We start from the raw sequence: 6,006 nt of genomic DNA, 5'->3' as shown, positions 1-6,006 counted from the left end.
CAAACAAAAGTAATGATCAGGATTATAAGTTAAACTTGATTAAATATTCATAATGCATTGAAAAATTTTAGTGTAGTGAATATCGTGCTTATTAGTGTTTGTGTTGGTATAGTAAATTATTACTAGCATCGAGGGCATCTTCAGGGGCCAAACATATCAACATGCTAAAAAATCCGAATATAACCAAAACATTGAATGGATATAATTGTAAGAGGTAATACTACATTCAATTAGTTAAAGATGGTCTACAAAGAAATCAATATACAACAAAACAGAAATGTTGAGAAACTGCTTTGATTTGACGCAAACGATATGACACCTAATATACAGTAAAGGATATATTACATAAATAGGCTTTTTTCTAAGCTCACCTGTTCTGAACAGGAAGTTTTTTTTTTAAATTTCTACTGTTTCTGCAAGAATTATTAGAATGTTCCTACATTTAGTTTGAAGTAATCTTTGGTAGAGTAGAACCAATGGATGGTGGGTCTTTGCCTCCGGGTCTGGTAAGGTCGGATCAACACAGAAGAAATAAAGCAAAATGCTTAAAGAAATATTTTTTTCTTCTGTTATAATACCTGGATGTTTTTCCATTTTTGTCAAAAGAATTCTTGTATGAAAGGAAATCAATTTTGTATAGGTGGTATGTATAAGCCCCCGTAAGCAGGAGGGCGGCGCCAAACAGGGGAAATTGAACAAATTCTTTTAAATTCTGCTTCTTCTATAGGAATGTTTGGATGTTGTCTCCATTAAGTTGAAACATTCCAGATTGAAGGGGAATCGATTTTGTATATAAGGGGCATCAAGCCCCCTTGGAAAGGAGGGGTGGGGCCTACTAGGGGGCGAGGGAGCGGGGTCTACGACGGGATAAGATGCAATTGGTTTAGATACTTTTCTTTTAGCTTTAATCTATAAATTTCAGCATTCTAAATCAGGAGAGCGATACAGGTCCTATGGAACACTTGTTTAACTTTCTGAAAGTGGATGAGACGTGTCTGTTTGCATGTAGTCTAGAGAAACATAATTTCCATCATGATACAGATGTTTGTCTGTTTTTGGTGCGATACATATTGTCACCACGAGACACTTAAATACGACTTTCGCGCCCATGGCAGTGAAAAAGGAAGGGCATTTCTTCTGGTGATATACCAACCTGGTTGTCCCCGTTCCAGGATCGTAAAGAGAATTTAATAACGTCATCACTCCATATTCACCTGCGTGGGGTTAAGAGTTATGAAATGATATTTTCCCTATCAAAATATTTTATTGTTAATATCGTGTTAATAAATGAAATCCTACACAAATGATCCTATTGATTGCATAGTTAATGATACAAAATGCATATAAAAAATCAAAATGTGTTTTAACTAAAATGAAACTTAGGACCAAAGATTTTGAATCTACGGAACATTTGCTACAAGAACGTTTTACTAAGTTTTACGACCATAAACAGCTATAGTAATTTAATATAGGCCTCCCCATGCGTGTGAGTTGAATGCATATTCGTGGGAGGCTGTGATATATATATATATGTGTGTGTAAGTTTCCTGTTGACAAAGTGGGACTGAAGTCGAGTTTGTAGTTTAAGTGTACTAGAGGATACTGTCAACTGTCTCCTCAAGACACGTTTAACGATCACACCGGGCAACTCAGGTGTTATCGCAATACTGAGCGTTCAGCAGACAGTAAAAATGTTTATGAAGTCTTCAGACAAGATTATCAAAGATGGTCAAAAAGACATAATGTGGGCAAGCCTGATTACCATAAATGAAGAAATTTTTTAATTGAAAAAACTTAAAGCTATAACATCAATAGATGAATGCGCATCAAATTATAAAAACATTTTTGCTGCTTATCAATATTAGAATTTAAAACAAAAACAAGTAAGATGCTGTATCACAGTAAAAAATATCGCAGATATTTTAGTGAATGGTTTGATAAGGTGCTTAGATGCATGGACCTTTCAGCGATTGTGAGATTTTTGGTATATATTTGACCGAAAATTAAATCATCAACATTTACAATTGAGACGACTTTGTTGACATAAACCTTCACTGTTCACATATCTCAAGGCACGGTACTTGAAACTTCAACTGTTTCAAGTGATGATACATTATTGATAGAAAAACGTAGTTTATATATAGATATATATATAATACGAAGTTAAGAACAAATACCAGCAGTGTATAAAATGTATTAAAGACTTAAAGAGCTGTCGATTGGCCAGTCTCACCCTATCAGGATATTGACCCTTATCATTGACCAAAGAGATATATTTTTCACAACTCGAGTTTAATCAACATGATGAGGTAGGCTTAGAATAACAGTTACAGTCTTTAAATGCCAAATGTCTTCAGAAGGTTATATGAAAGTCAAGCAGTTACCCACGGATAGTGATAATGACTTTTAATTATCAAAACGCAAGCAGCAGGTTTAGAAATACTTCTCAGATTTTTCAAATGTTCTCCTGCGAAAGTTCCACTTGGACCTGAGATGGGCCGTTAGACCTTGGGACTGATCAGAAAAAGCAAAAGCGATTATTTCTTAGGAAGTCCAAGACTGATCTTTATCAATTTTTTTATATATTCCAAATGTTCCTCTTTTTTTGACCAATCAGAAAAACAAAATGGCTGACAGCTGGCCATCTTGGATTTTGCCGAATCAAGTTTGCTCTCGGTATGTCCTAAGAAGTACTTGATATATCTTTCTTATAATTTGTATGGATGTCACCCATTAATCCCTCCTTTGTTTCTGCTTTGAGCGACCACCTTACAGTTAAAGAGTATCGGCTCAATTTTATATGAGAATCTTTCATCAAAGTATAACAAAGTCTTAAGATACTATAACTATTATCAACCTGCATCTTTTGAAACCCTGTGTTATGCGTTTGTTTGTCAGTTAACGACTTCATGCTCGAAAATCATGATAATGATGACAGGCTGGTAACTCTGGCATGTAATCACAATATGTTTGGGATGTAGAGGTGTTGCTTTTTAGAAATGGTAAATTCACAATAAGGTAATTGAAAGCTGTCGATGTTAGGTTCGTTATAGGTAAATCGAGTGAAACAGCTGATGCATTTTCTTTCCAATGTACGATGGAGGTGTTTCAAAGACCTGTTTTAACAAGCTCCTCGAGAATTTAAACTGCGTATGAATAAAAACGAGTCAGCCAACAGAACGGCACAGTTACTTTCCACAGGTAAGCCAACCGTCTGTTGGAAGATCACACCACCCGACTAAACGAATGGCTAACCAGTTGTTACGCTATCATAAAAGAATATCATATTATTATCGCAATAACCCCGGTCATAAGAATACCATGGATGATAAGACCACTGCATTGCAGTTGGGTTTTATCGGATCAGTGGCCATTTTCCTGGTCCGTTTTCGTCTTCCGTCGTCCTTTATAAATTTCTAACTTCTGAAATGATTTCATTAACAGTGAAGAAAAGTTCCTAGAACATTGACAGACAAAAACATAAATGTTTAAAGTAGACTTAAAAAGATACATTCCGCAGAGCAAGACACTGTAGAATAATTAATTCCCAGTGAAAGGGCAGTTCCAAAGAGGCTTTATTGAAATTCTGAATATCATTACCCCAGTTTTCTTCTATGGGAGGAGCAAATTTTGCCGTAGTCTATATAGAAAAATCACTTAGTGGACCCTACCCTTGTGGTCTGATGAGCGGGTCTAATAGGAGAAATTGGTTAATATTTCAGAAATTTTCTCGCGACTTTAACACTGCAGATGTAAAAGCCGCTAAGTGGATGGAAAGGTTGCTTTTTATCAAAATTACCAATTTTGTAATACTAGAGCTTCTGTACCTCATATCAAAACTTATATTTTTTATTTGATAAATGTACCGACGACCTCGGAAAACTCACAGTCGGCAGCTTCCTGTTGATCGAAGCCGCATGTGGTCGCTTTGATGACAACATTGAGGAAAGTATTAACACTTTATTACACGTCTGCATAAGAAATCTGGGTAAATAAATAAAAGAAAAGTACAGTGCATCAATATCTATATTATATTTGTTTGATGTTTCCAACGGCGTTGTGATGTTGAAAACTCCGAAGACTTCCAATATTGACAGACAAACAGAGAAATTTTTCACCCAAAAACTGCTCCAGTATAGTCGAAACATCGCCGTAATGGGTTTTACTGCGTCATAATCACACTGAAATCTTGACATAAGTGCATTAACTTTTCATCAATTTTAATGTCGAAAAATATTGATGATGGGGTAAGTTTTCAGTATATAGCGATCTAGTCTTAATTTAGTCTCATGTGACAGACTTGATACAGATACGCTGCTCCACACCTCTCAATAGCTGCTTTGGACCTGGTGTATGTTGCTTAAGCAATGATAACAGCAACACGGTATCAGAAATATTCTATATAAACTTCATTTTCAACATTTATCTTTTTCGTACGTTATCAAGTAAAAAAAATTAACATTCATGAGTATTAATCTAAATTACTTTAATGTAGGTTTAGCAAACCCTTAAAGCCTTCTCCTGACTAAAATTGTGTTTTAGGATAACCTCCATATACACCGCATACCGTCAAGGCGGTGCAGAGTTTTTAACGTTTCAAACAAGCCAACACACCGCATAAAAGGGGTTATTACCATTTGAATAGGAATTTGGTAGGTTAACGGGTTTTTCGTCTCCGTGACTCCTCCCGTGTCCGGGTATCGTCTCACCGACGAACGTCAGTGTTCTGTCGACTGTTGGTTGGTTGGCAGGTTTTCCGGGTATCGTCTCGCCGATGGACTTCAGTATTCTGGCGATTTGAAGAGAGGGGTTACATCCCTACTTGAAGTGAAAGCTTAACGTAGGCGTGGAGTATCACAATATGTATGTAGGGTTTAAGTGTATAAAATAGGGGTGAGTGTATTGCTATGGTATAGGTTTCAAGGAGAGAAAAAATAATTTTAAGATTTGGAAAAAGCTTATGAGTGAGCTGAGTATGTGTTTGTTGCTGGATACATTATATATATCATAACTCTTTTTCAGAATATGGCCATTTACGAATACCGTACAAGAACATAATGTTATCTTGTGATAACAAATCATCACCTGATGGGTACCAAATTACAATTAAAAAAAAAACTATATACTTACCTTATTTGATCGTAAACACACAGTTTTTGTTTTTTATAATTTATCAACAAGTAAGTATTAATCGCCAAAGTGCACAACTGAAGGCTTGTAAAATGCTTGGAAATGTCCCTAACTTAACAGCGAAATAATTGAACGTGTTGCTGCGGTGCTTTGCAATTTTCTTCTCCACTTTTACAATAATTATGTTGATGTCAAAGTTGTGTGACAATCGTTAGATATTTCTGAAAGCATAGTATTTGGTCTTATATATTGCCTAACATCAAGAGGTCCGATCATTTCAGGATGGTCTTCCATGTATGGGGGGGTCGATGCATGTGTGTGTGTGTGGGGGGGGGGGGGTGATGCTAGAAAAAAAATGTGTGTTTGTATAAGTTCCTTTAAGTATTGTTGCCATGTGTTTATTTCTTCGATAATGCTGGTTTCCTTTTCATTTTATACAAGATAACCTGTACTGCCGAGACCAAACTACAATTGCTCTATTTACTGCTTTTTGGGAACGCGACATTACATACTTTGATAGATAAAGAAATTGGAATAAGATCAGGTGTTCAGGAAGGGTAAGAGTCTTCATCGACGACAGCCGCCATTGACATCTTAGTCTGTCCAAGTTAACAGCAAAACCACCCTTCTCCTTCTTTACTTTCCTGTCCACACCCGTGCACCATGCATGTACGTGATTATACCTCCTTTATCTCGCAGCTTGCTTCGTGTAGTAAATAAGCTTTGAAGCATGCTTTGCACATCAAGGATGGCTTTGTCACTGTTTTCGTTACAGGGGAAGAAGACAAAGAATATTACCTGCTTCATTTCACTGCATAATCGTATGAGACAACTTATATTGAGCCAAAAAAAAACTGGTTATTCCGCCCAAGAGGA

This window comes from Ylistrum balloti, unplaced genomic scaffold, assembly GCF_031769215.1.
Source record: "Ylistrum balloti isolate Yb309-2 unplaced genomic scaffold, AGI_CSIRO_Ybal_v1 Utg370386, whole genome shotgun sequence".
Classification (NCBI taxonomy): domain Eukaryota; kingdom Metazoa; phylum Mollusca; class Bivalvia; order Pectinida; family Pectinidae; genus Ylistrum; species Ylistrum balloti.
This window is presented reverse-complemented; position numbering follows the sequence as displayed.